The sequence below is a fragment of the Aquila chrysaetos genome, chromosome 7, assembly GCF_900496995.4.
Source record: "Aquila chrysaetos chrysaetos chromosome 7, bAquChr1.4, whole genome shotgun sequence".
In the NCBI taxonomy this organism is placed as follows: domain Eukaryota; kingdom Metazoa; phylum Chordata; class Aves; order Accipitriformes; family Accipitridae; genus Aquila; species Aquila chrysaetos.
The window spans coordinates 17225630-17237763 of record NC_044010.1 but is presented as its reverse complement, the minus strand read 5'-3'; positions in this window follow the sequence as shown (position 1 = coordinate 17237763).

Sequence of the window (12134 nt, the reverse complement as noted above, 5' to 3'; positions counted from 1 at the left end):
ACCCTCCAACAGGCAAAAGAGCCACTTGCCCCTGTTTTTTAACAGAACAGATCCTGTGTGATTAACAGCAGCTCAAACTCTATTCCAGGCTTTTTACCTGCATATAGGTATACAGGAGGGCTCCAGAGCACAGGGACGTCGTGTGCAGGTATTTATACCACTAGGAAATCCCTTTATCCATTTTAATGTTCTTTTCCCAGCAATATTGCTATACTGCTATAGAGCCTCCTTCCTTCCCACACAAACACAATACGTGTCCAATTAATGGGGGGAGAAGAAGAGGGAAACCAGAGACATGATTTGACAGATATTTTCAATTAGGTCTTTTGTGAAGAACAATGACCAGAAAAAAAAAATATAAAAGTATCGTCTCCAAAGTCAGTAGCAATAAGACAGGTACGTTTAATGCTAAGTAGGTTTCCACAGTTAACACCTGCCCCCAAAGTCTCATACGGGCAATTGTCTGGAAGGCAACCCAGCTGAGAGCTCAATCGAAAGTCTGCAATAGTCAAGAACCTATAGCGAAATAATCTAAATTAACCTAATTCCCAGCAGTTGCACAGTGATCATTTGTCTTAACATATACTAGTATAAATCACAGATGTGTAATATGGAGCAGCTGTATCCAAGAGGAAGTTTCTGAACAGGTAGCTTTACATAAGCATGATGCACTAAATGTTTATCCAAGATAAACTCTTGAAAGAGCCATAGTGTCACGTAAAACTCATTCACAGTTCCTATTACTGATTTATGCTACCTCAGCATCTACAATCTCATCCAGAAGGTCCTGGTCTTTATTGTGCTACACGCTAAGTAAAAGCAGGATCTTTTCTCAAAGAATTTACTAAGTGATTTGCTGGCATGAGATTGGAATTACTTTGGAGCATTGAAGAATGTACAGGTTACCCTAAAAATGATGCAAATTATTGCAGTACACCACAGTCACATATTATATGTATATGCCATAAATTTTAAAGGAAAAAAATGACACAGATGGTCTATTTCATTTATTTTTATTTTTTAGGAGGTAAAATGTATTGATGTGGAGGGGTTTTTTTTGTGGTCTGGTTTTTGGGGAGTTTGGGGGTGGTGTTTTTTTGGTGGTTTGTGACCAAAGATGGTTGGGTTGGACCTTTTATTTATTTTATTCAAAGATGATGATACTTTCTGTGTGTTTGGTATTCCAAACTGTTTCAAATGTCTGAATTAGGATTTTGACAGCATTGACTTCAGGTATGCGATATGGGAGCAATCATACATGTTATTTTGTCCTTTTTCACAGATTATTGCAGAAAAGTGGTATTGGATTGAGGCATTCTGTAGAATTCTTGATGTTATCTTTAAATGTGTTTTGAGGATGGCTGTGCCTGAGGTTGTTGAGAAATTTCAGAAGCACTGCATATGGCAAATTGCACATGTGCTCTAACAGTGGTGAGGCTCTATGCTCATAACTACTATCCATATATGCACTTCCATACTGCAAAATATACAAAAAATTTAAAATAATCCTTGCAATATTATGGAAGATTCTGTCATCAAATGAACTGCCACCTATATTACTTTGGACTTGGTCTGATATATATTAAAGTCTGCGGACTCATTAAGTACTCTAACTAATGAATGAGAACTGAGTCTTAAACTCTTGTATTTCATTCAGCTGAGGGTGTATTTGGAACCCATACAACCCTCAGACCAGAGCATGGTACTGAAGAAAACTAGGACACAAGTCAACAATGATGGCAGTGCCTTATAATACCTTACAGACTATGATCAGTTCTCAAATAGTATACCCTTCTTATGACAGAAAAAATTTTGTTAGCTCCAATGGCAGATGTGTAGCACACTTGGCCAGAGTGCTACACCTAATAGAAAGTGCATAAACTGTTACTCAACTAAGTGGAAATTCAGCAATTATTTTAAGCATTTTCACCTCTGGTGACCTTTTCTCCCTCAGCAAGGAGCATGATACATCGATGAAGGGCTTCAGTCCACCTATCTACTGGGGCCTTGAAGCCACGGGAGAAAAAGAAACACTAAGAATAACTTTACAGCCTTGTCCTTGACAATTCTTTTTTTCTCAAATCCCAGCAGGTAATATTTCTACGGCAAACTCATAGCTAGATGCAAAGAGTTTGTAACCTGTCCCCAAGTGCAAGATGGAGCTCACTTCCAGATTTCCATTTTTCCTGAGGTCAGGAGACTTACCTAACTTTGCCCAGGTGCTCAAGCTTTCCACACTTACACAGTTCATTATAGGATGTTGTAGTAGGTTCATGAAGGGTGCTCACAGAGTCTCTCTTGGTCCTCAGCAGACGCTGTGACCAAGATAGACTGGGAAAGTACATGCAGCCAGCAATCACGAGGCATTGAACTTTGCCTCTGGGTATGGTAAAAAGTTGTTCTGTGACACCATCCCAGACATCACCTCAAATGATTTTTTCATGCCACTGCTATTCAGTGTTGTGTTTCATACTTGGATTTTTATTTTTATGTGTTTGTGCCACATTGCCTACTTCTCACTACAGGTAACCACTTCAATATTTTTCTTTTCGTTTTGATTATGACTGAGTTTTTAGTTGCATTTGGTTTAAAATAAAGTTATTTGGCTGCATTTCTGAGGATCCTGAATAGCTAGACTCTGTTACCAATACTAGGTATTTAATAAATTTCCCATTCATCAGATAGAATAATGGAGCTCCTTTCTAAAGAGAATAGTGCCTCTCCTAAAGCTTTGTTACAACCCTCTGTGGATGCTAATCTGTTACTATTTCTGTTCTGCCAAGAATCCCTTGGTGCTGAAGCCCTGACATGCCAGCCACGCTCAGCTAATTTGGCTGGGCTTCAGACTGTGTCTTACCTAAAGTTACCCTATGACTCTGTAGATAATAATTTCATGGTCAATTTTAAACTCACAAGGATTTTGCCAACATTTGTTCTTCTTATCCCAGCTCCTACCTAGATCTGCAGTAATAGATACTCTCCTGCTTGTTTAGGGAGATCCTGGGGCCACATGGACCTAAGAAGCACCTCCTTTACTCCCATGCTGACATCCTGGGAACCTGTGCCAGGTCTTTGTCCAAGGACACTCCGTTCTGGCCATGAGAACATGCTAATCATAAGCAAAAAGGATGATACAGTGGTCTTCTGTGTCAAGAAGCAATCAGACTTTGGGACTGGAGAAGTCAGGTTGAACTAACAGCAGTTTCTCTCTTCTGACTACACCCACAGAAGACCCAAGTTGTTCCAGGCTGGTAGACAAAAAAATGGGAGACCTGGAGTGATGGGGGTTTTTTAGGTTGGTTGGCTGTTTTTTTAAAAAAGTCTTAATCTTACAGGACTGTAAAGGCTACCCAAGGTCCTTTTTTCCTCCTCAGAAATTAACAAGATGTGCCAGCTTATCTACAGCCTTAGAGCATAAATATTCCCCCTCACTTCGTTATATGACCTGTATCTGTCCTCCCTCCAAACTGCAGTCTAAGAACAGATCTTAAAAAGAAAGGCAGGACTGTCCTAATTATGTACTAATAAATCCCAATCACCATCTGAATCTCAACACTCAGCACCCCATTTTTGGACAGCTTATGGAAACCAAATGTATGTGTCATTTTCTGGTGAGAAAGGCCTTATGAATGAGAAAGGCTTCACTGGACATACCCAAGTGGACCAATAAATATGCATGGAAGTTATTATCACCCAGAGAGCCCTCTCTTCCTTTATTTCTGAATTGTCTCCTAACAGTTAAAAATGAAAGAGTAACAGTTCAGCTGAGGGTTTCTGCCAGCAATTTCAGACCTGCTGCCACCAACTGAACGAGATCATCCCTTCCCTACGCTTGCAAGTGGTCTCAAAAATTCAGTGGGGGTTTTCTGCCCTGAGACACAGACCCCATTCTCCACTTGGATGGTGATGTGATGTTGGTACATGTCACAGTAAAGCCCATCTGCACTCTCCTGAATCCTCAGTTGAAACTGGCCTTCCAAGTGGCTATTACTTCTATAAGGAGAATTGGGAAAATTATGATTTTTTTTAATGACTGAGCCCCTTTTTACACTGTCCATTATGGGATAATATTGAGCTCACTTTAATTTCTTCGCGTAAGTTATCTCCAATTTTTACTTCATGTCAGGAGACTGATTCTTTTCCCCCTAAAACTGTTCTGAATGAATCCCAAAATACTGAAGAGACCCTTCAAAAAACCTTTGAGTTTTTGTTTATACAGAATTAAGCTATTTGTTTTCTTGGCAGAAAGATCCCTTCACATGGTTTTCTCAGCTCAGATATAACCTCTCATTGTAGGCTCTCAGGACTGGCTGTAAGACAGCCAGGGAAAACACCATCATTTTGCTCACAGGAGCACAGCATCTCTGTTTCTAAGAGATGATCCCATGGATTTTCAGCCTCACCTTTGCCAAGTGCTACATAATTGCAAAGGAAACCAGGCACAATGCAGGTCTTGGCAGCATCACTCATTCATTCATTCCTTCTCCTGGGTCTCCAAGATACACACACACCCATGTATCCCTCTCTCCCAATAATGCATCTCAGAGAACAACTGGTTCCTTGGAGAGTAAGCTTCACTTTTGCCTTTACTGCACATGGGGTGGGGTTGGAGATCTTCAACTCTTTCTCTTTCTGATACTACTACAATTTGTATCCTGTTACCCCTGTATGTTTTTGCACAATGTACTTGTATGTAAAAATTCCTCTGTCACATGAGTCATTTTTATGCAGAATACATAACTTCCCAGGATTTAATTCCATAATTTCATGGTTAGTTTTTACCAAGTTGTGTAAAAACTATAAAATAAATAGAAAGGAAACAGAAAACTACCTTCTGACTTGTTTCTATTTTGCCAGTAACAATCTTTTGCAGACAGACAATAATAACAGGTTGAACATGCTCCAACTACATTCCAGATTTCCAAAGAGTCCCAGCTCTGCCAGGGCTTGCAGTTGTATCATTCTTCTGTGTAGGTTATTTTCTTAATTCATTGTACTCCTGGCACACTCTGCATTGCTCAGCAATCATGCAAAGCTGAGGAGTCCATTGTAACTGTTTCACATGAAGCACCCAAGCTCTGCCTGCTCGATGCTGTTTAACAAGAGCATCTGCAAAACATAGTGGAGGCCATATCAGATGCACAGACTCCAAAAGATCCTTATTGGAACAGCAAGTGCAGAGTTCCTCCTGTCCCCATGTCTCAGGCAGAAATACTCTATCGTTGCTGCACAGGCTACATCGGAAAGCTGGTCTGTGAAGCCCACAGTAATGGCGAGGGTAGCCCCTTAAACACACATGCTTGAACTGATCTTCAGTATCACAAGTGCACTTTATTTTTCAAGGACTTGTCTTCACAGAGTGAGCAGTCCCAGTGGTAGGTGGCATCAATAGGAGCTGGAAGTACTGAGCATTGGAAGTACTGAGGCAAAGCTGAGAGAGATTTCAGCACATCTCAGAATATAAGCATCAAATATGCCAATATTACCACACAAAACTAGTGACCTGGATAGAAATAAGCACTAGTGATATAACTGCACATGCTATGTAATTTTTTGCAACATTTTAATACTTGCAGTAGTTCACAACTGCTCTAAAAATCTGCATGTTTACACAATTCTTCCCCTTATTTTTACTATCCACAAAGATCTAACTGAAATTGCTATGCCCATGTTATCGAAATACTAAAAAGACAGAGGAATATCATAGATTTATGTTTTACTTCCCACACTGTAAATGAAAAAGACATCTCTAAGTACATTACACTGTGCACAGGAAAAAAAAAAAATCTTTCTTAGGTAAGACATAAATTGACTAACTGTCAGTGTATGCCATGGATAGTTTCATCCACAAATGATGGGGAGGGAGGGCAGATTAAACATTTTCAGGGAAGACACTTTCCCAGGGACCAGCACAATGCAATTCACTTTTAAAAACCTATCTGGTTTATCTGGTCTTGCTGCCAAAGTCTGGTTCGCTGGAGTCTCAGTAAAAAACATGTGTAATTGCATTAGAGCAAACAATAGCCTTAAAGCCTGATTTAGACCAAGTGGGACTAGTTGATAAAGACCAAAAAAACATAAGATTATTTGTTTCCCCGAACCACCTGTCCTTAACTTTAGATCATCTCTGCAGAAAAAAGCCCCTGAACGTACAGCACAGACATGATCTGTTATCTGCAGGGAAAGGTGTTGTTCCCACGGCTCTCAAAGAACAACGCGAGCCTTGTTGTCAGCAGCTCCCCATACAGGGAGCATCATAAAATATGTTTAAGATCTACAATCTACAAACTGAAATAACACAGATATACAAGTTCCACTGGTTTGCTCCATGCTCCCACTCAGACTGGTGCTTCTCAAAATGTTACACGTTGCACATGCACTGCTAGAGAGACCCCAACACTTCATGGCAGTGGCCCAAGCTCATTCCAATGTAACTCCAGTGAAAAGCAGTGTAGGATCAGGCTGCAAACAGTTATGACTGGGCCCAGACAGTGGACACCTATACCAGACATGAATTTAGCTGAGTCTGTGGAAAGAAAAGTTATAGTTAACATCTTTAAAACATTTACAAAATACTACTAATGATTTCACAATTGTTAAAGGCCAGGTTTAAAACTCAGATATGTTATCATTGACTCATTTTCAGTTAGTTCAGGACCACATAATGTGCTTTTCAGTGGCAAAAGTCTATTTTTTCCATGCAATTTTTCATTTGGAAAATTGGAACTTTTCCACACAGAAAAAGATTTTCATATTCCTGGTATGAATCTAAATCCACACAGTGCTATTTCTAAAAACCTAACTTTTCAGTGAGCACTCTTATTCCTGTCCAAGTGACTTCTTTTAATTTTTCTTATGTCATTTCAGAAAGGGTGTCTGTAACACCAGGAAGTTTTTATCATGCAAACATGTGCTTTTGCTACAGTAGCCAGACCATTAACTCTTTCCTAGTTTTCCCTTTCATATTACAAGGCAAACAGAGCTTTCACAAAGCTTTTGTAAATATTCACGTACACTGAATACAGTGTAAATGGTACTGTGAATCTTGCAAGTCGTCGCAGCTTCACAAGTACTTGACTTCATTATCTAGCTGCATCTGAGTTGTCAATTATGAATCAAACTACTGCAGTCAGAAGTTCCTGATATTTTCAGATTCAAAAGTGTGCCCAACTACAAAAAAACCACTTTCAAAAGATCAGATCATTCATCCATACCATATAGTGTATGTTTACTGAAACTTAATTAAAACAAACAACAAGAAAATCAGAGTAGTTTTGCAAGGGTCAAACATTGTAAAATGGTATCACTTCCTAAGATTTGATTTCACAGTACTTTCTTAAAAAGAGAAAAACTCTCAACATGGTACCTGAGCAAACAAATAATGGTTAGATATGGGTTTTTTTGCCTCCTGGATAGTAACATGAAATATTTGGAAAACTCTAACATTTAAAAGTTACTATAGCATAGAAATGATTTACATTCACTTGTACTTTAAAGGTCCCTTCACATTCCCCCAAATGGTGCAAACATATAAATCCCCTGCTTCTCAGTTTATACTTTCATTAGCAAAATGGTTTCTCCCCAAATGCAGTCAATCAAAAAGTCATGTTTATTTAAAAAACAAGTAAAGAAAAATAATTTGATTGAAAAGGAATTGACTGGCTCCAGGTCTGAAATGTTACAGAAATGCCTCTTTATACCCTGAAGTGACACAAAGATGGAAGGAAACAAAATGTAAAGGAATGAGCGTAAGCACACCAGGGCAAAGAAAGTACAGCAAATGAATCAGACCTAAGAGAGACAGCTTGCCAGGGTAAAGCTGATAGCCCAGATCCCTGAGATCATAAAGCTCTCCCCAGAAAATGCCTTGGAACTACTCAGATAGGTCATCTGAATATCTACTGATGTAATACTGAAATTCTTCAACATTACATATAGCCTAAGACCACATCATCTAATCTCTGCAGCTTTACTGTGAATTAGTCCATTGACTATTAAAGATGGCAAGATCTGTCAGAAAAGCCAGAAGCTAAACTGGCAGTACAAGCTTTCTCCTATCCAAAGTACAAAAATCTACCACACACAACTTTTTCTCAGAAACTGGGCTTATACAATTAAGCAATTGTATTAAACAATGACAATGAACAAACCCTCAAATATTTTTCTTGAAATTACCTTTCACTTCACATATCTCCAAAATTAAAATTTCTTTTTAGTTCCCAGAGAGGGCATTGAATACTAGCCTCACTATCTTTTGAAAGGATTTCAGAAATTTCCTGAAAAGATCAGAGTACATTTAAAGGCTCAAAACATTGCTCCATGGCCATTTATCACAGCAAGATGCCTTTGGCATTACTGCACATGCCTTCTTTGAATAATGTACACCTTCTGTATTTTCCTGCGAAGATGAATTTCATAATCTGGGTTTAGGCCCATCTCCAGCTCTTGGTGGATCACAGCAGTTTCTGCTATAGCAAGACAATCCTCATGAGCATCTTGTCCACCTTCATGCCACATAGTGAAAGAACGTGTTTTACCATATATTTTTTATGTAAGCTCATCTCCAACTCTTTACAATTAACTTAATTCCAATGAATACCAAAGAAACTTTGGTAGTCTAGATACTTGCTATAAGCTGTCAGCAATTTCACATGATTCACAGCCAGAGGCAAATGCATGCCTCGTATGCCCAAGCCTCTCTAGGGAAGCATGAGAGGCATGTGACAGGTAACAACTGAAATCGCATTCTGGGAGGCTGATTAATACTTCTGCCCATTGCTCAACTTTATTGGAAACTTGGGACAAGGGTAAGTTAAAACTCATGGGAAATGTAATGAATAATGAGAATCCTCTTTTTTTTTTTTTTTTTTACTTCCTTTCCCTCTAGCATAACAATCGCCCTCTGATGTGCTCATCTGCTTCCCTCCTCTGTTGCATGCCTCCTGTCCCTACTCCCCACTGCTCCTTCATCGCGTGTCACGGGAAACAGGAACAGGTTGATATGTTCCCAATTATATTTGAATATCTGACCAGCGGAACTGATGAACACTTTTCAGCTATAAAATTGTTCCAAAACTAAAAGCAAAATCTTCAGTTTCAACAATTTTGCCATAAAATAAGTGAAATCAACATATTTAAATGGAAAGTTTCACCTTTAATGAAAAGTCATTCAGAATTTCAGAAACTATATCAAAGGCCTCACCTAATGCTCTGGGCATCTTTGATGAGCTTTCATAAAGTAAATCAAATACTTTTTTTTTTTAATTACCGGAGGCTGTTTTAGATAAGATATTCAAAGATTTTTGATCTGCAACATTACCAGTGCTGTTTAATGCAGATAGTACAGATAGCTTATATAGAATAAATGGTGGGAGGAAAGCTTTCCAGACAAACTGCAACATTAGACATCCACTCATTTGGGATTAATCCAAATTTGTGATAATTATAGGATTACAATGTTACTTAATAAGATTTACAGTAGTAAAGGAACCAGATAAAGAAATCTGTGGATTTTTCTAAATTTAATTTGAATCTTCTGAGGTTACTGTCTTTTATTTTTTTAAACAACTCTAATACTTCAGATCACAGCTTATACAGATACATTTTGCTCTTTCTTACCAAGATAACTGTAACGTTTATTCTTCATACTGAAAAATTACCTATATTCATCTAGGTTCAGTCTAATGAAAATGACAGCAACAACCAGTTACAAAAAAAACAACCCCAAAACAGGACTCTGAAATACATTCAAAATATTAGGGTCGGACTTTGATATCCTCACTAAGCAATACGTTAAGCAGTAAACAGTCTCAAAATACTTCAGAAACACTACTCAGTACATGTACAGCTGGCAAGATGTGGGCTAAATGGGGCTTTCTAATTTGCTAAAATGATTAGTGATGAGAACTCAATTATTTCTGTATTCATGGAGCTAAGTGATAAAATAATGCTGTTTTCCTTCATTATCAGTGTAAAATAAAGGTCATCAGCTGGCTACAAGGATCAAAACCTAAGAGAGACTATTATACGAGCTCCCAGAAAATCCTAGTCATCTATATTCATACCTGAACTTTGCCTGCGCACACTACATTGATGAATATTAGTGTATTAGACAGACAAACATCATCAGCTCAACACGGTCAGTAGTTTTGAGTTTCATTACCAAACAAAACAACTTGCAAGCAAAGTGATTTCATTAGCATATTCAAACCACTGACTGGCTCAGTCTGAAGGTCATTTAAAATTCTTTGAAATACAAGACAAAATTTTAATTCTTAAATCTCACATAACATTTAAAATGCATTATTCTTTAGGAAAGTATTTCATAACTCTCACTAAAAATTTAATCCACACAACCCGATTAATCATTACCAAGCAGTGTTAAACCTGAAAAGTGCACCTTCTCGGTAAAAGAATAATCATCATGGTATAGCACCACTTTGCCCTTCAATATCTCCTTTCACCTAAAGGCCTCGTTGTTGTCCCTGAACGTATTGCTTCCATTTTATGGGTGAGGAAACTGATGTGTTAAGTAGCTCGCCCAAGAGAATACAAAACCAGTAGCCAACCTATGGAATGCAGCCAGATCTATCAATGACATTTTAATCAATGCTTTACTTATAAAACTATACAGCTTTTAAATCTATTCCTATACCATAGGGGAAAGCATAAGGACTCAAAAAATTCCACTTGCACTATCTGGAGTGCATCTAAGGGCAAAGCACCTTACTTGCCGAGTCTCCAAATTCAGAAGCCACTGTCCAAGATCTGAGCTGTTTCAGTCTCAATACAAGCTGACAGCTGGGAGATCCATCCTCTCATGTTAAATACAAGTGAGAATGGGGGTTAGGGAGAGGGGGCTTTCTGATTTTTTTAAAGGTGAAGAGTAAAATGACCTCATTCATATATGCACCCCTCTTAAAATATTGCTCAGGTAAAAGTTGGAAAGTGGAAACCTTCCCAAAGCAAAACACAGCTAAACTTAAACAATAATGATGGAGAGATTTTCATAAACAATTTGCAGGAGACCATAAGAAGTACTTATTGTTTGAAAGCACTTGGATGTGTTCCTTTCTCCCCGGGGCAAGTATTTTAATGCTCCTTGCTGGAACTGCATCTACAGCCCTTTCACAACATCACTGCTCTGCTAACTAGGGCCTCACTGTCCTTTTTAAAAGCCCTGCCACACAGGTACTGTGCTTATGGAAACCATGCTGGGAGGCAGGCGCAACAGGGCTTTGAAATTTCCTTTTAAATCACAGCACTGCATTTTAATCTGACAGCATACACATGTAACACATGGTGAGAAGCTTCTAACTGTACCAGCAGGTGTGCTGGCCTGAAGGAGCTGATATTTAAATAAAATACTATGCCATTTTCCAGGTGTTAAAACAAACAAGCACAACTCAAACATGTATGTGAGAGGGGGGAAGCAGAAGAGGGGAGCCCTTCTGTGTCTTTACAGAGAATCACCCCGTGTAAATGAAATCCTAAGTTTAGCTCAACAGCATTTAGACCTTTGAAATCCCCTCTTTCTTCCCATGCAGTGAAGCCCTACAAGGAAAGCAGCAGTAGGCTGTGGGTAAGGAGCATGACTCTCAGCATGGCTGAATTATGGGTGACCTCCTCTGTTTCACACCATACCTGAAGCTGTCATGCAACATGGTGGCCTTCATCCTGTTCCACCACCATCAGGAAGAGGCAGTTGGCCAGTCTCCACCTCCTCCCAGTGCTGTCGGCCAGCCTGTGGAGCCAGCAGGCAGCTGGGGAGCATCAGCATGAGACAAGGCCACCAACGAACTCTTACATTTCACGTGCGAGGTGTAGCGGTCAGATAACTTTGTAGGAATTCCCTTTTGGAGGGGGATTTCTTCCCCTCCAGAGCAGTCAAACACTCATCAGCTTGTTATTCCTCAATGCCTGCAAAAGCCCCGCAAGGAACCTAAAGGATCCTCCCAAGTGATGCCCTTTTCCTTCACCTGCCAGGCCATGCCCATCTTGGGACTGCACAGCATCTCAGGTGCTGGGCTTTTAAGGAAGTCTCCATTAGGACACTCTTGCAAAAGATGCATTAAGTCAGGGGACTCCAATAGTACTGAGCACAATACACACAGCCTAGGGACTTAAAACATTAT